Consider the following 21,162-nt stretch of genomic DNA (forward strand, 5'->3'; position numbering starts at 1 on the left):
TAATCTTAACACAGGAAAATAAATTGTCTTCGATTTCGCTACACAAATGGTTTAGCCCGTTACTAACCCCTTACGACAACCTTCATAATCCTGGAACCAAGATTCCCACAGGGACAAGCCGGATTATCGCGCAAATTGGCTGGACCGCCTAAAATACAGACCCTTGTGTGAGGATTAAACATTAAACCGTGACGACGAACGGGCGCTACCTCTCTGCAGTGTTCATGTGAGTCCACAAAAGGTTGAAGGCGATCTTGTTTTCGCTTTATCATAAACCACCATTGGAAATAGGAAAACACGATTTCTCTTATGATTAAACGGTACCATAACGGAATTGGATAGAACATACTTTGCGTCTATGTTTATAGATGTAACAAAACTATCGTGATTGCACTTAATATTTTATTATTAAAAACAGAAAAAAAATATACAATTTATGTAAGTCCCAAAATCGTTTAAAATAAAAACATTTATATTTATTGATATAAGTATTCACCTCAAACGCTATTAAATATAATAGTTTTATCTAAATTACTTTACATTGTGTATACGAGTAATGAGTATAGAAGACACTGAGCACGTCAATCAACATTTCATTTATCAACAAAAACTGAAGAAAAATAGGTATGAATACACTAAATACTAAAATATTACATAGTACCACAAACCTCAAATGTAAATGCAAAAAAAGTAACCAAATATTAAAGAATAAAAAAATAATCAATAAACAAAACCCTAAAAACTAAATTTATAATACCAACACTAATTAAAACGGACATCACCTAAATATTTTATAAGATACATGTCATACCTATCACAAAAAATGAATAGTCAACTCTACACAAAGTTAAAAGTAATTCTGATAATTAAAAACCATACTTGAAACAGTAAAAATAAGTGTACACTTGGTATAATTATAATTAATAATGTAAAAACATATAAAAATTGTCCAAAGTCCTCTAAAATGTACAAGTAAATCAATAACCAACGAGTAAGGATGTTAGATTGCATATATAAAACGCCGTAAGCCCGTAACACTAATACAAACCGAATTAAAACGTAAGAAAGTCAAATGTATATTACTTATTTAAATAAATTATAATTGCAATACGTCTATATTCATTATTAAATTGTTATAAGTATTAGATTTGTGGTTTAGTTACTAATATATACACTATTGGATATTGTTAAATTTATAGTTTTTAACATAATATATAAGTATTACAGTATACAATATATGAGAAATCGTACGAACGTAATTTTGGCTTTTAATACCGATTACGATATTTTTTTTCGGAAAAGGCACTCTAATCTTACATTATAGCATGATATTACACTACACAATAGTGAATATATAAAAAAAACTAATAAAATAGGTATAAATAATAATTATGTATTCCTCGTAAACACGATAAAGATGTGTGTTTGGGTATGCACTATAATATATTTATAATAAAAGCTTTTAATGACAAAGGCCACATAGACACATGGAAATCAAAACCTTTGTATATGGTCGAATGATTATCCAAAATAACTCATTGGAATCTGCAATGTAGCTATTCAAAATCACCCCGACTATATGTCATAATGAACTCGGCCAATAAAAACAACGTAAAAACAATGGCAGATTGACGCTAGGTCATTTGAAAGCTATTATTTTTATTAATTGAGCAAAAACACTTTTGTGCCGAGAGCATTAATGATTGACCGACAAATTGAAAAAAAAAACAGATCAATTTCCAGATTAACACACATTGATAGGCTTTAAAAATATACTGTAACCGACTTAATGACTGAAGTGGATCAAAATATTATAGATACATGCGTCTCACAATAAATACATTATTTTTGCAATTCCAAATAAATTAATAAAGTTCTTTAAATAATCATAAATATAAAATAAATAATTCAAACCAATGCCTTAAACGATTGATCATAATCAAAACAGTAATTTTTTCGATAGGAATATTAAATGGTACTAAATACACTTTTATAATTAGCATATTTCTTCGATCCATCTATACTGGCAATAATAAATTAACGTTTATCAACAATATTAATACAAAAAGCAAATAAAATGAAAATAAAAGATCAAAGACATCAATGAGTGCAAATAAAAATGAGCTATAAACTTTACACGAAATAATAATGATGATTTTAAAAATGCAAAATTGCACAGTTTGTATTTGTTTTTGAGTCAAATAATTTGTTAGCTTTTTCACTTGTCAAACAGGACTAACCAGTACAACCCCAGAAATTGTTTGATTTTTGTTTTTATTTCACCGAAACAATGAATAATTTTTAACCAAGTCTGTATAGTGTATGCGTGAGTGGTGTATCTACAGTTTTGATGAAAAGAAAACAATATCCTAAGAACAGCACACTTGGCTACAGTTTAAATATTTAACCGTCGCCAAAGGCCTGCAGCAGCCAGTGGTAACAATACATAATGGCAAATGGTGGAGAGAAAGAGAGTGGAAATGAGAGCGAGGGCAAATTAATAAACAGCTATGCGCCGAACATTACATTATACACCATGGGAATTCCCAAAAGATGGTGGCGGAAAAGCTGAAACGCAATACATAAATAATCGAAATACGTACATATATTGTACTACCTCGAGTCCAGATTGAATGTTGTTTTCCAATTTTCTAGATTATTGTTATAAATTATATAAATATGCAATGCATATTATGCATCCCTTAGATTGTTTGACAATGATTTTCGAAAAAAATATGCGGCAAACCATATCATGAAATATTTTCTGACTTTTTGATGTATCACTTACTGTTACTACTACTATACAGTTTAAGTAAATATTAAAACAAAATGGAATTCCTAAAATGTTTTTTCTACACTTCAACACTTGTACACACATGTATAATATTATACTGATACTATCTATTACTGTGGATATCTCATTATATGAATAGACAAATGACAATTAAAGCAATACGAACGAAGAAATTAAAGTTAAACATTAACTTATATACTATAAATAATATTGGTAACATTCGATAAAAAATCACTCATTCCATACCACTGCATACTACTATAATATATTTCATTATTTTAATAAAATAATCTGATGTACTCTCTTATTTTTAATATACTTATATTTTTAAATAATAAATACACCATCTATGCATACATGTACAATAATAGTAATAATATAGGATCAATGAAATTACATGCGTGAAAAAACCACCACCCATTAGTGACACTTCGGTACAATTTTTATTATATTTAAAAGTAAAATGTAGTGTTAATTTTTTAATAATTAAATCATAATATGAAACAGATAATATAATCTATAGACTATAATATACGGTTCTTGTTATTTCAATATTCCGTATAATATAATATTATCCCTTTGTACTGTGATTTTGCTTTATTTAGTATATGATATTAAAACATAATTGCATTGTGGTTATAATTGTAATTACCATCGCAAAAGTAGCATCATAAATACAAGAGCCATTAAATTACGATCATTTGGAATATCTTACAAAAAATGATCCTATGCATTACACAAATGATAAATAAAAAAAATAGCTTGACTAATTTCCAAATGACGAGTCAAAATAATATAAAGAAACCAAGGTCTTGTATCATTATATTCTAATGTTGTGCAATGTTCGAATTGATAAATACAATACACCACATACGACCTTAAATATTATATCTCCATTATAATTCAAAACTGTTATTATTATTAAATTTTCAGCTGCTAACGCAAAACAGTAATCTGTTATCCCTGTCCATCACATATATATGAATGTAAAAAATGTACATTATTCATAATTATATAGTCGAGTCTTGTCTAAATCAAATTAAGGTCAAGCCCAGACCGATCATCAGTCTTAAGGTTGAAAACATTTTACACTATAACTGCAGTTTTTGGGGTTCTCATTAAATTATTTCAATTTAAAAACTTATAATACCTATGTGGCTATGTGTTTAAAGTAGATGGTACTGTCACCACATAATTCGATCTTCGTGATAGTGCCGTAGAGAACTGGACATTATTTCGAAAAACCACTTGACGCGGTAAATGAAAACATCTCGTTCATTATGCAGATACACAGTAGCGTGCTCAGAGGAGAAGGAGAAGAGTTAAAACCCACCCCAACACTATTGGATCAAAAAATTTAAATAATAAACTATATTTTTAGTATTTGATATTCTGCATTGTTATCATTCAATATTCATAATTCACAAGTATTATTTAATAAATTGCATTCGATCTATTGTCACAATAGAACCATCAACATCAGTGTGGTCCACTTCATGTTCAAATATAATATTAAGTATTAACTATTTCAAATTTTGTATTATTGTATTTTATGTCACACTAATGACTAATATCATACAGCCGTTTATATATTTCACAAGAATCGTTGACTGTAGTTTAATATCATAGAAAAATTAATATTTAGTTAATATGCCTATTATGGTTATTATGGTTAAATAAAAATATTAATTTTTTTATATATATACATAAGATAATATAATATAATAATTAATACAATTAAACATATTATTCAAGTCAATTTCATTTTTTTAATCATTATCATTATTTTTTATATTTTATAACTCCATGAATTATGATAATATATCATTAACTTCAATGACTATTTAATATTTATTATTATTTATTTGCTAATTATTATTGAGTTAAATTTTATAAAATTATCGATTAAATATGATAGATAGATAGTAGGTACATATTATTTTCATGGCTTCGCCACTGTATTTATATTGCATATTATTACTATATTATTGTACTTTACTATATTAGTATATTGTACATATGACCTATTATTTCCTGGGACTTTTTTTGCTGATTAATACCTAAGGCCAAAAATAGTGTTAATCCGTGCCTTCTTTGGACCCCTATCCCATTTTAAGATTCTGGACAGGCCACTGCAAAAACTGATTCATAATGTAACTCGAAAATTAGTCGAAAAATTAGTCAGGCCAGCTCAAGTGCTGACGTTCTTTAATAATATACAAACATCTTATACATTATATAAAATAAAAATAACCAACAATTATAAACAGCAATGTTTTAGTCTTCAAATTTAATATTTTCTAGAATAGTTATGTATTTATATATGTATAATAATACTGCGAATGGACAATACTTTAAACGGTCTATAATATTTGATTTGAAACAGAAAAAGGTTCTTAGTCGGTACCTATTGTTAGGACGTGAATACCTTGTCACACATTCGTACATTATTATATAAAAGACCATTTGATTTACAAAATACTATACGCGCTGAATCGAACCTTACAATAAGTTTTTTGACGTTGACTGAGCCCACCTACAAACCCAATTATTTTAATCCTGAGCATTGACCAGCTAAATCCTACATATCGTATTTCATAACTATACGCGGAGTGGGTGTCTTTTCGTCTGAATCGAAATTGATCCCCGACGTATTATGGTTGATTAACATTTATTATTAGGATTAATAAAATAGTAAACGTATTTAAACATATGCCATTTCACTGTTGATTGTTGATTTCAGTGATTTTAGAATGTATACAATAATCGAACAAAACTATAATTTAAGAATAATGACCTACGAACGAAACATAAATTTTTCTTTAAAACCTTCATATGACACTAGTGATGCTATTTAATAAAAAAAAAACAATACAAATATAAACAAATAACTATAAATATATTATTTGTAAAACAAAATATAAATACTTTTTCTAGGTTTTATACAAAAAATAATTTTAAAAACTAAAATGTACGATATTTAGCCTCGAAAGATTTAAAATGATTCAGGTTTATGTTCGAATATTTATTCTACAGCATCACTAAATGTATTTAATTATATTCATATTTTTTGACAAATATAATTAAATATCATTATTTTCATAAAATGCATTTAAAAAAATAGTCTGTGGACGTTAAACAAAGACAGAAATAAAACAATAATAAATAACAATAATATAATTTATTTTGACTACAATTTCGCAGCGTTTCAAAGAACTAGTATGATAATAATCATAATATTTATTTTAAATTAAAATAATATTAATGAATTAGGACTATATTATGTACAACCAATATAAGTATAGACACATCTGTGTGAAAATGTACGTGAATTGTATGTAATTATTTTAGTATTTCAAATAAAAATGAACTTCACATAATTTTCCACAGGATAAATAACATTTATATTAACCCATCAGAAATCTAAAACAATATTTAAAAATATAAATTCTATAACTGTACTCGTATATATGCACCGGAAAAACATAAACTTACAAATCAATAGTTCCTGTATATATGTACCTACATTGAGTCTAAAATATATAGCTACAACTTCCGTACATGCGAAATGCATAAATATACACATCATGTGCACCTTCGGCTACACCATTCATAGATTAAATTTAGTTCCCGGTATAAATTAGGAAATTTCAATATAATTTCTTAACACCATATAGTACTTAACTAACGAGCAACGACAAATACGATTGTTTAAAATAACCATATGAAATAGGGCTCGAGCAGCACCAGCGTTATTGTGAATGATGCTGCACTCGTTTGCGTATAAATAAATAATTGTTACAATACATAATTAACAACCAAATACCATTAACCGGTAAGTAATCGTCGTAATCGAGGGGGAATTTTGGACAAGTATTGCACGATTTCTCTCATTGGTTACATAATTGATAATACAAAAATCGCTAACTTTCTACAAACATTATTTAGTGGATGTTTTACCCGCATTATTTTAATATGAAAAGTTCACCTCGAAAATCGCAAAACCTAATATTAAAATATGTGGACGCACTTAATAGTACATATAGGCTGTATAGGTAAACAAAATTCATTTTACATCAAAAATAGGCTTGTATTTATAAGATTTCCACTGCATACTGTGAAAATCATTTTTAATATCAAAATATATCAAAGATTTACCATCCGAACAGGATTAAAAACCGTCAAAACAATCGTTAAAACCACTTATTTGTAGAGTAAGGAATGTTTATTTTACGAATATTTTTTTTTCTATTTTGAACTTCAACTCACGTAGGAACAATGATAAATTAAAATGTCCATTGCAACACACCATTAATAAAATTCGATCAGATAGCAAAAGGCCATTGTAAAATATGTACAATTTATTTTCACCTTCTTTCGAGTAGTTGAAAACATTTTCTTGAAGCATTACCACGCGGTATACCAACTCTATTAAATATTTAACGAATAAAACGCAGCACCAGAGGTCAGATAGTAAATAATTGACAAAATCCAAGTCTTAGCTACAGGGACGCAAAGTCGCAGTACTTCGGTTTATTGTACATTTTAGATACGTGATCGAAATAGAAAAGACCAAAATGAAAATATTATAGTTATGTAGTAAAGTAGTGAAATAATATTTTGACTATCTAAAAATAGTTTATTAATCAATTTACGGAAGATGATCCCTTTTAAAGTATCAACAAATTAAATTATGTTTAAGGTAGGTAAATCTATTAAGTAATACTTATTTAGTAAATACATTATATGTATGAATATTATTGAAATTATTTGTTATTATTAAGTTAAATCTAAACCAACAAAGCAAATACTTCCTTTACGTATTAATATTGCAATATTATAAGGAAGTAAATAAATATAAAAAGCACTTTTAAAACTTTATAAGTATTTCAAAAAAAAAAAAAAATATTTTAAACAATAGAATTTCCAGCGTTACGTAGATAGTATGCATATATTTTCAGGGTAATCTTGCAAAAGCAGACACCGTTACGATCTTTTTTAATTGTACCTATTATTTTTCAGATTCACAACTACTATGAAGACCCACTGTTTTTTTTTCAATTAACCACAAAAAAGGGTTTAAATAACGTTAACGCAGAGAAAAAACTTACCAAATTGTAGTCATTAATAATAAAATAAAAGCCCTCAAATAACAATTTTAATAGCTGTAGGTTCTATTTTGAACGCTAAATATAAACTATTAAAGAATTATAATTTAAAGATACTGTAATTTATAAACACATTTCCTTAGACTTAAATAATATTTATTTTTTTTTACAAAAATATTAATGGGCTTAAAAATAACATTATTCATAGCAGATTTTATAAAATTATCTAATTCTTAATGAATAACACATTTTTGTAGTATAGTCAACGAGAACTACAATTTATTTTACTCTATATACCTATCTTATACATGTTGATCTATTTAATAATCAATTATCTTAACTCGTCGTTTTGAAAATTTTTAGTTTTTTTGAAAATAAATTATCGGTAGATATTATTTATAGGTTATTTAATTATTTGAATGAAAACATTCCATTTTGTATTTCAAATATATACATAATATATAAAATTCCTATATATAATTCCTTATAACTTATAACCATTTAACTGATTGATTATACTTATATCAAACTGTAAAAAATCTTTTATTAAATATCGTGAAACCACTATCAACTTTGATTTTCAAATGGCAACCTACGCTTGAAATGTACTAAATTAAAAGGACTATTTTTTATGAATTTTAACGTTCATATTATTATTTTTCGTTAATTTTTTAGCAAGATATAGCTTTTCAATATTGGACGGTTTTTTTTGTTTTTATAATACTTTTTGTTTCGGAAGACCAGTAGTCACATGGGTAATAGATAATAAGAAGTACATATTTTCATATGTAATAAACTAGTTATCGACTATCGACACAGTGATGAACTTTGTACCTGTTATACCAACGACTCACAGCTGTAATAACCTGTGGAAAGAACACCTAAAAACTTCAAACCACCCAAATTTGAGCAGCTATACTCAGCTATACTAGTGGTTAAATGAAAAATAATTATTTTAACGTTAAAATTCATAGAAAAAATAGCTCAACTATTTTATGGCATTTTAAATATAGATTTCCATTTGAAAATCAGAAGTTGATAGATGTTTCATTATTAAATAATAGGGCGAAAAAAAATATAAAAACTTCATACAGGTAGTTTAAGAAAAGCATGATATAAAATATTTGGAAAAAAAATGAAAAAAGTGAATACTTGACGAAATAATGAGTGTATAACAGAGGTCGGGAACCTGCGGCTCCGGAGCCGCATGTAGCTCTTTGGATAATTATCAATCGAGATCCGTAAAATATAAATAATATTATTCCCGCGTTATTATAGTGATAAATAAAGTTTTTCTATATTTTCTAAATTTAAAACGTATTATTATGTTTTTATTGCCTACCATTTTCTCGATAAAATAATAATACTATCTTTATTCTAATATAATATGTACTAATAAAGTAATAATTTATACACCACAATTAAAAAAAAGGTTGTTCAAACCTGTGCGGCTCCCTGGATATCATAGTTTTGTAATTTTTGAAAAAATGGCTCTTTCCTACGAAAAGGTTCCCGACCCCTGGTGTATAATGATAAAAGAATCACCCTATATATATATATAAATACTTTAGTAAATATTCTACTTAAATTTAAAAGGTATGATGCCATTCCTAAAAATAAGAAACTTAAGATTATAAAATATTTGTTAAAAATAAAATTTTTTTTAAATATTGTTTTGCAATTTCATCAATATATATAAAAATATTAAAACCTCAAAATGAAATTGTAGACATTTAAATATAGTGCCTTATATTATAATATTTATCTATTTAAATATTTAAATCTCAAACACAAGAATAAACTAAAACAAATAAATTTTTTATAAATACAATTTTAAATCATCATTATTGTATGAATATTTTAATTTAAATATTTTCGTTTTTAAATGATACACATCATTTATATAAATAATGACCATATTTTAACGTTTAAGAGTTACATCAGCGTATCAATATTTTTTTTTAGAATAATTTATATGTCTTATTTTAATTACAACAAATTAAGAAAATCGATATTCTCAAAAAGTATAGTTTTGTGTAATAAAAATTCTTATTTTTCCTTAGAATATTTTTCTCTCAATTATTTTGAAAAGTACTGTGAATTTTAATTTTAACCTCCCAAAAGTACCACCTAGATCCTATTTTTCTCAGAAACCACCCTCAAAGTTGATGATTTTTCTATATAAAATGTGTACTTACACATATACAAATAACATAAAATTTATTGTAAAATCAATACATTCATCGCTCGGCTCAGAATCTAAAATAGGACATACAATTAATGCAAGCGATAAAATATTATTTGAGGTATTTAACACTTTTGAAGTGAATAGAATATATTTTTTTTAATTTAAATACATTTGAATGTACAAGGGAAAAAATAGTCATCGCTGATGAGATTTTTAATAATTAAAATTTAGTAAAAACTACAAAAGACCCACGTACTTATTAAAACACCCTAGGCATGTAATGAAAAAAATAAAAAGCTGGAACAATTATTTTTTACCCACTATTTCATTCCAGAGGGGTCACCAGCATCTTTTTATTTTCTCATAATTATTATTTTTAAAATACAACAAAAGCTTAGATTATAACAAAAGAAATTTATTGCATTACATGCACTCATAAATTATCCACTCGAAGACGATGTTATAGCAGCACAAACTTTTCTAGCAACTAGACTAGGAGGAAAGACAATAAAAAACCAATCGACAAAAGCTACTAAGTGAAAGTTACATTATTTAATTGATTGTTTTAATTATTTTCAGACATAATTTAGAATTCTATACCAAATATAACAAAATAAAAGAAAAACCAATTTAGCGAGTTTAATTTCAGTATAATACTTCATAATCGTAAAAATTATACAAACATTTTTATTTTTAATATAATTGCAACGCATTAATTTTAATAATTAATTATATCCATGGTAAATATTTTCTATGATAAAATTGTTAGTGCTACAAAATTATCAAGTATAATTTAACACTTAACATTATGATATACTTAACTATTTCTGTACTAAAAATGGTTTGTTTTATTTAATTTTCATAAAATAATTACTTTTATATTTATAATTTTTAGAGAACGTTACAAGAGATTGACCATATGAGTACAAATCAACAATTTTTAATATTATAATATTATCATGTTATTTTCGAGATTTCTTTTAATTTAATTGGTAGTTATAAATATAAAGATATGTTAGTTTAGGTTTGGAAATTTATTTAAGTTTCACAATTTTTTTAATTAATAATTAGTTTATTGATGTTTTATTTATCTCTTATTGTCTCGTTCATTAAGTTAAATTGATGTCTTTATGAAATGCTTAAATGTTTTTAATTTATTTTGATTATTAACTTTAATATTAAGTTAAACTAAGTATATCTTAAAGAGAGCGAATAGGTCAGTCATCCACTACCTAGTAACTTTTATAAAAAATGTTTTACTGATTTCTTAGCTACGAAAGTACCTAATTATTATCAATAACAAATTTAATTTATAATTATGGATTAACTTTATAGTTACAGTTATATTTTAATAAAAGTATATTATTATCTTTATTGCAATTCTCTATTCATATCCTCGCCTTATAACTTCTTGAATGAGACAAAATATGCGAATACGATGTCAGTTTAAAACATATTAATAAAAATAAATTTATAAATTTATTTATTTTATTTATATCCAAAGAAAATAATTTAAGACAATAATATGCAGACTAAGTTAAAAACCTTTCATTTCCATCATTATTTTCCCATTTCCTACAAACAGCTCTAAAGACGACCACGAAATTAACAAAAATTGAGTATATGGTTTTGAAGAACTATATAAAAATTAGCTTCATAATACACTTATTTGCAAACTAGATAAAATATCTATAAATCGCCGTGAACTTGGCTATTTATCAATAAAATTGTAAATGTTTTGTGTATAAAATGTATATTTTATTACTTTTGAGTATTTTTTTATTAATTTTAGCTTCAATTTATATATATTATAAATATATATTTTAGTATTTTACTGAAAGTATAGCGAATATATTTAGGCAGCTATAACTTACAGTTATTGGAAGGCCTAATTATTAAATTAATTTTTCTATTTAATGATTTATATATTTTAATCAAATATAATATTATTTTAATTCTAAATAACTTAACATGTGAGAACGGTCAAATTGTAAAATATTAAAATTGTTGGAATCCCTACGGTGTCTTGTTCACTAGTCTCATATTTTTTAATCATGTAAACAATTTTCGAATACTATAGCTGTACCTCAAATATCTGTTAGGTAGTAAAGAGGAGGGTTATAAAAGCATCGAACCATTTAGAAACAAAATATTATGTAAAACTTTATTGTGTGTTGACCATCTGTATTGCAATACTTTACATACCAAAAATATTTAGGGTAAAAATACAAACAGGGAAAAAATGAATAAAAAAAACATACTGGAATTTAAATTTGACAAATATTTTTTTTATTGTTGTAACATTTCTAATGGACTGCCATGAATTAATCGTATTACGTTGGTACATGTGTTTTTGTTTATTTGACGTAAATTATATACACACACATACATTATCAGAACCCCCAATTTCAATAATTTATTAATATTGTAGAACTACAGCTATTAGGGACTGGTGCAATAAAAATACTATGGAATATGTACTCAGTAATTTCATTGAGTATATATATGAACATTATGAGGTTTTCAGTAAAAAAATAATAAACTGGCATTTCATAAATAGTATTTTTTAAATACCTATATTTTTAGTACTTTAGCTTTTAAAATTATTAATTATTACATTTTTGTGTACCTATGTTAAAAATAATTATAATAATACTAACATAATATTATCTTTATAAAATGTATTTTCTCTCAAGTTATTGTTTTAAATTTAGTATATTTCGTTGCTAATTGAAACATTATTTATTTGTTATACCTAACGTTAAATATTTATTTATGTACAACTATTATTATTAAAAAATAATAGTGAGAGTACTATATGATTTTTTCTAATTTAATTTTATAAATATAATACAGTATTCTATCTTTGTAGTAAGAAAAATTTAATTATTTAAATGTATTGCCTAGATCGGGTTTATTTATTATTTAAAACTACGTATTTATTTGGTACTCCATTGTTAGTTATACCTAATAATATGTAACTCAGAAAATACGTTTCTAAAATACATTTTTAAAAGAATTTATCCACTTTATTTCATGCTATAAATTTTTATTTTTTATAATATTAAAGCGCGTGCTATGCAGATAAAATGACATTAATTCAGTAAAGGAGTAGTATATTAAGATCGTATAGGGTAGTTTTTAATAAAAAAAAAAGATAATAATAACAGTGCATTTTTTCAAACTCGTAAATAGTCAAACTCCTCATCATATAATAGACCGAGTGGTATACTACAGTATTATAACAGACTTTTGGTGTATATTGTACATAGTAGAGTTCATTGGTCACTATTCACAACCGTAACACCTTAGCGTTTACAAAGTTTTCTAAGAGATTGAAAAAAACTGTCACCGTACATTTCCGCTGGTTTTTACGGTGATATTATGATAAACAGTGAATTCCGAGGGGAAGGAAAAACAATAAAAATAAGGAGAAAAAGTGCTCTCGCGATAAGTTATGCGCTATATACGTACGAGAAGTTTTGGAAGACACGGGGAAAAAAGGATAAAATATGAAAAAACTGTGTCGTTATTAAAAGCATGGAGACTGTCGTAAAAACTGGTCGCGTTGAGATTAAAAAAAACCTAGAACTTATTTATTTAGACTTTAGAGTATGCAAGAAAACACTTGAACTGGCCAAAGACACTGAGGCAATACCCTGAAAATAAATAAGTATATTTTATTTATTTTTTTCATAATCTCTGATTTCTGTGATCATGATAAATATAAATCAATTACTTTCATTAATACAAATATATTGTTTTCAAGATAAATTAACAACACAGTATAGGTTCTTATAAAATTAGAAACCTTTATCTAAACTATTTTTTCTCAACATTTGTACATCAAATGCGTATTTCTGGTGGAAAGCCTCGTTATGTACATTTTTACACCTATAAAATACTACTGTTTATAATTTAATCATTAAATTATGAATATCGAACATAAGTATTGTCTAAAATATGAATTTTCAAGAATCTAAATACTGCAAAAGTTCGAAAATGCAAATAATAAAATTACAAACCTCTTTATTTTATTAAATATTTGTTTTTAATGTATTTACGTTTTAATGTATTATAAATGTTTATAAGTTTGATTGTAATTGTATTTCGCGGTAATTTGAGGTATATAACATTGTATGTTTGTCATTTTTAAATCAGGCAATTTAAATTTTTATATTTATGTCATTCAGCGCTAAAATTAGTTTATTTTAAAAAGTATACCAGTCACCAGTTATTTATTTTAGAACTGTATAAAGTTATATTTTTAAATATCAATCATTTTTTTAGTTCTACATTTTATCAGGTTAAAAATGCAAATTGTTTTTATCATTATACAATTTATACTATTACTTTATATCAAATCTAGAAAATCAGTTTTTATTTGCAATGAATACCCAATATTAATATAGTAACGACCTTCTATACAGTACAATATAGTATATACAGAGTTCAATATCCATTATTCAGTTTTTGTGTTATTCATAGAATATAAAAAACTATAAATAATTTTCATATCCTATATTATAGGACCTATAACGTAGCCACATAAGCATACACAGTATCAACATAGTACCTAGATAATACTTATACAACACCAATATCCATCAGCTGTCTTCAGTTATTACAATGATATAATATTATGTATAGACTTATACTTATTAGTTATTACATAATATATGAAATATCAAAAAAAGATCTAATATATTACACTATACCTTAAAAATAAAAAAATCAGGGAAAAAATGAATTATAATACATACAAAATCAATAATTGTATTATTTTAAACTCATTATAAAATTCTAGAAAATTGCATTTTGTTTAAATTAAATAATTTAAGTAACTAATATTTTTTTTTTTTTTTATTTATTTATAAAAATACCTAATATATTCATATTAAAACGTTATTAAAAAGTTGTTATGCAAATCAGATTTAAACATTAATAATATATGAATTTGGAAAAAAAATTAGCATCTACACTATGTCTGCAATTTGCAAATTGAAATATAGTGTAAACTTTTACAGCAAACCATAGGACCGTCTGAATAAACACAATGCGCGCGTACATATAACGTACATAGCTGCTACTTAAACATGCTTTTAAACCTACAATTCTTAATCCAAACGGCAAATGGTAACCGCAAACAGATTCACCACGGGCGCGAGTAAATATTTGACTGACAATATCCTATAGTATCTTGGGTCATGGAAATACCTGGAGGACATTTTTGGTAAAAGTTAATCAAGTTGCCACGTGAAATTATTATAAACTTTATGTGTACACAAGCAACTAAGTTATGCACCAAAATTGATTAAAACTTTCGTATATATATTTTTGTTTCATACTAATTAATCGTATTCCGACAGGCTGACTGGGGACGAGAGTATACAATCATGAAGCGGAAGGAGAAAGAGAATGAGGGGAATGACACTGCGGTCAGCCGGTACAGGACAGACGTGAAGGAACGTAAAATAATTATTAATTAGTGCTCCTACATCTAGGGGTATAAAATATACAAGGGAAAAAACTCAAATCAATAATACTGAAGTGCGTAAAAACTAAAAAGTATAAAGCCCTTATAAATCATTTGGAACTCACGGATATTTTAAATAAATATTTTTAAAAATGTTTAAAGACTATTGATATTTAAATAAGAGAATCTATAAATGAGAACTAACGATTAATAATTATTGTTTTTTGTTAAAATAATTAAACAGTATACAATCACACTATGATGAGTGATGATTATGATATTGAATAGCCATTACATACATTCCACACAATAATCATATAGTGACACTGCATAATGATAATTCGAAAAACCTATAAAATTCCATTTTTGTTTTATCCCCTTAGAATTTAAAAAAATACTATTTAAAAACAACTCCTTTAAAATTAACAATAAAAAGTGGGTTTTTTATAAAACCTATGTTACGGCCATCACACGTGCATAAATATTAAATAGTTTATATTATAATAGGTATGAATCGTATGGTATCTATAATAAACATTAAAAACAAAAAATAAACAATTTTATCAAAATAAATAATTGTATTTGCATTATATATTTTATTTATTAATAGCATTTGTAATGAAAATCACATTACATGAATAAAATTATTAATTTTACAATAATGCAACATCATCATGATGTGCAAACATATTTCCCATTGAAAAATTACCAAAAATATCATAGACCAACTAAATAACAGTAAATACTACGAATTTTTAATTACGATATGCAACATTATAAAAAAAGCTAAAAATATAATTTTATAATGAATCGTTATCATATACGCATAACGTATGTGTATGTATACTAAACAATTACAAATCGAACACCAAGCCGAGATTTCCAATGCATCTGCAATTAAACGGACGATGTATAGTGACAAAAATGAAACGTCCTTGTATTTAGCGAATGTGTATTCTAGACCTGAGTCCTTTATACTATTGTCAAATTTTCCTAAACACAATAAACCATTGGGACATTATATTTATACTGAAAATCTAGTTACCTAAATAATTTTAAAAAAACGAAATTAATAAGACAAATGATACAGCAACAAAAACATACCTAAACTTTTCCAGGATTGCATGTCAATTATCATAAAACATAAGATAGATTAAATGTAGAAGGGAAGGACAGAATGGTTCACTGATTTGAATTTCAAATTAAAACTTTTTAGTCTTTCCGTCTACGGTTATAATCCCGCAGTACCTTGTATAAGAAATTAAAGGCCTCGGAGATCAACGGCAATGTTGCTTTTACTGTTTCATAACTTTCACAAATTTCAGATGTCACTAATGTCACTCATTATTACAGAATTTCAAAATATTTTATATAATAATAATAAACCATATAACTTTCAAAATAACATATTAAACTGTCTTTATACGTACATACCTACATAAATTAATATATCATTATTGCGTTCAATCGATTAAGTCTAATATAAATTATAATCAAATATAACCAAATTAAAAAATTCACTGAACAGTTTTTATAAAAAATGGAAAAACTAATGCGTTGTTTTTTTGTGTTTTCAAACAATTTTACATCGAATACTTTTTTTGCGAAATTAATCAATATGAGTGCTAAAACCTATTTTGTATTCTAACCGTAATTTTAAAATTGTTATTATTCATATCTAGTTAAATTAACATGAAAATAATCGTTATTAAAATTCATATTTTATTATAAAATAGCTAGTTGTTTAAATGACAATTGTTATTACCATCTATAGAATGAAATTATTTTAATTCATTGAATTAGCTTTGCGAGTATTTAGTCAAATTTTGAATACTGTTTTAATGGCACGTTTTGTGATTTGTAACTACCGGAAGTCGGAAAACCGTATAGGCAAAGCTTATCTAAAATAGTTTGTGTACTATCTGATGACAAATATGCCCACAGGGATATCGTTTCGATATTTCCACTCATTTGTAGACGAATATATATATCTAAACGGATGAAATAACAAACACATTTAAACCAACCCCTTGTTGGCGAAATTGATTTAGAGGAGTTATTAATGTTCTACCGAGTACCGATACATTTACACAGCGGGGCAATGAATAGTTAACTAATATATATATTTAGTAAATGGATACTTCGTGATTATTTAGTTATCATAAGCATGTTTAAGGTTCAAACAAATGAAAATTTATTTAAATATTAATAATAATTAGGGAAAGGTAATAAATAATATAAGAATTTTCATTTTTTATTATTATTTCTACACTTTTTTATTCTCAACAGTAGGTAGCTCGTAATGTGGTAGTCCACCGTGCATTTAAAGTACTACTGTACTAGTAATATTAAGTATATTATTAACTTTAGGTATTTGTTAAATTTTTTGTAAGTGATTGGGAAGGTGAAATTGTTTAGAAAAATGTAATGATAAAATTTCAATATTAGTGACAAGATGTAGAATGAGTATACTTAGTTAACATCAATAAATCTGTAAATTATTGAGAATGAAAATAAAGCTAAAAATGTACAAACTATAAATAATTTTAAAAATATTTTCTATTTTTTTTTATTACTAAGTGTTATTAATTATTATGCTGGAGCTTTATTTTTTTTTTCAGTTATACTTCTATGTATTATTTTTTTTAATATATAGCGCTTATGACTTTACAAAAATAAATATCTACATTTTTACATTTTTACAAATAACTAATAAGTATAATTATTAAATCTTCTATAGTTAAATACATTTAAAGCTTACTAATATAAATGGTTATTTAAAATATCAGAATGTTTGTAATTAAAGTCAATTATATCATTAGTTTACTCAATATTCTTTAAAACCTTTATAAATATTATACAGTTCTGACACTCTAAATACAATTTAGATACAGCATTAATGTATACAATAAGATTTTATGTAAAAAAAATAAGGGTCTTTATAACTACCAATAAAAGTGATGTAAAAAATAAAATAATAAAAATGGTGATAAAAGTCAATTCTCCTTCACTCCACTCAAAATCCGAAGTGAATATCATAACAATTCAATTTGAATGTTATCTACCTACTTTAAAGTGGTTTATTTTATGTACATAGTGCATGCAATTGTTAGAACAAAATGATCAGTATTTAAAGAATAATATAATTAAAATTTAAGAATAGTGAAAAATCATAAATTATAAACAATATAATTTATTATATATTTTATACTATACTGTGCTAAATGTTAACTTCTATTTAGTTTTTAGAAATTAAAACAATAATTTTTCCTATTCTTTATAAAATGTATAGGTACTATAAAAAAAATCAATAATGTAATATTCAGCCTAAGTAGTTCAACTTATTCTATTCTCCTTGATACAAGCCAGTTTACAAAAGTAAATCACATTTGAAAAATAATTCTAAGCCATTTTTAGTTTACTATAGTATATATAAGATAAACTTTAAATAAATTTAACCTTTTATAATATAAATGTTTAGTATAAATCCTTAAACATTAACAACATAAGCTGCACCTGATAATTAATATTAGATTTAGTGGGCCTATAAATATTTGTTTAAAAGGTTTACAAAATATGAATTATTATAAGAATATTGAATTTAAAATTAAATTAAAACATGAATAATTAATGTTGTATACAAGAAAAATACTAAAATTATTTATCCAGTCTAAGATAAATCTAGGTTTTAAGCTGTAAACCAACATGCATGTCCATATGTGTAGTAATATGTACATATGTGTATATTATCATATTTACTAGTTATAACTATAACCATGCATAAGTATAACATGGTCAGGAAAACGACCGGTTAAATAAAAAAATAAAAAGGAGTCGCGAGACCCTGTGGATATAATTACCATAGCCGGGGTCGATAGAGATAAAGGATCTAAAATAAATTTAAATAACCAAGACTCAATGACAGTTGATATTATTATGTTGCCTACTAAATACTTAACAATTAATACTTGCAAAATATTTAACTTAAAGTTATACAACGGTAGGTGACTGTATTGTAGTCTTATAGAATATGGTAGTCAATAGTGTATTGATGTCTAATATATACAGTGAACTGTTGTTCTTACATGGTGTATATTGGCAAAAGCCCTTATAGTTAATTGAGTGTAAATATGTTATTGTATTGGTCAACAGTTAGTTGTGTCATGTCATGTTACATAATTATTACACATGTATATCAATTATATGTACTATCGATAATTATAAATACTATATACACACCTATCAAAGAAAATTGAAATTCAATAATATATTTATATAAAAATTCTAATAAAAATGGTGATAAAAATATGCCAATAAAATATAATTGTTTGAATAATAGTAATAATATAATTAAATATAAATTATATCATAATAATAAGTAGCATTAAAATTAGAAAACATATTAGGTTCTATCATCCCTTTAGAAAATTACCAATACATTTATGAAAAAATAACTAATTTTGAATAATGCATTTAGTAGTTAAATTTAATATTTAAAAGCATAAATATTTTCATTAATTTACAAAATATTTTTTTAAAAATGCAAGAAATATATTAATACATGGTAACACATGGGATCTGAATTAGATTAGACAAATTATGATACATTTAGTTCTATTCTGTAATGATTTATAATTATTAATTTATTATGGTAACAAATTATACAGCAAGATGACATGTACTCAATAGTCAATAGTAATTCAATACCCAATCATTGTATTTTTACTACACCTAAATTATTTTTAAGTTTATAATATATAAAATATAATTAGGTACTGTCGATAAGTAACTGAGAACATTGTAATGTGTGCGCTAATAATGTATTTAGACAGTTTAAAAAAATAAGGAAAATTAATTTAGTTTTTAAGTATTTTGATATCAACAAATACAATTACATAAATTTTATAAATTGTGTATATTATATATATTACACAGATCTAAATTATAAAAAAAATTGAAATGGACTTAAAACAGTCATTAGTTATTCATTAATGATATTTAAAACTGAATGTTAAATTGTACAAAATATTTTGTATGATTGCATGTATTACATCAGCATTGCTTGTATTTTTATACTATTTATTAACAAATAATTATAACGGAACCTAAGCACAACAGATTATTACTAATGACTTTATGAGGTCCATATCATTTTTATAAATAATATATTATGCTTCATAAAAGCGGCTTTACTCACCACTGGAAGTTCCAAGTAGAGTTCGGAGTTGTTTCAAAATTATATGACAACACCACGCTGGAGTACTGAACTACTAAAATATTATAGAAGTAGGCATTAGATACTATGCTCACTACCTATGCTGTAATAAAATTTGTTTCAAACGAGTATTCGAATTCGCACGCGACCACAAAGTAGTTGGACACGCCACAACAAAAATACATGCGACCACCTGTTTATGGATTATCGATAATAATAATAATAATAAAAAAACTAATAATAACACAACATTCAAGTCCTAAAACATAAACAATAATAATGTTTTTATTTTTTTTTTTTGTTTACACGTCCGGTAACAGCATTTTAGTATCTTTTATCTACTTGATAATGCAGTACGACGAGCTGCGATAACACCAGTGC

General features: G+C 25.2%; 1 protein-coding gene across 6 annotated transcripts in view; it reads right to left on the reverse strand.

Moving 5' to 3' along the window:
• Window positions 1-21,039, reverse strand: part of LOC132931966 (polypyrimidine tract-binding protein 2) — a 178,716-nt gene extending 157,677 nt beyond the window's left edge. For 2 of the 6 annotated variants that reach the window (XM_060998096.1, XM_060998094.1), the window contains exon 1: window positions 20,764-21,039. The gene's annotated coding sequence lies outside the window, so the exon portion shown is untranslated. The remainder of the gene's footprint in view (window positions 1-20,763) is intronic. The other 4 variants (XM_060998102.1, XM_060998100.1, XM_060998099.1 and 1 more) reach the window with 4 other exon arrangements.
• Window positions 21,040-21,162: the final 123 nt, after the last annotated feature.

This window comes from Rhopalosiphum padi, chromosome 1 (genome assembly GCF_020882245.1).
Source record: "Rhopalosiphum padi isolate XX-2018 chromosome 1, ASM2088224v1, whole genome shotgun sequence".
Classification (NCBI taxonomy): domain Eukaryota; kingdom Metazoa; phylum Arthropoda; class Insecta; order Hemiptera; family Aphididae; genus Rhopalosiphum; species Rhopalosiphum padi.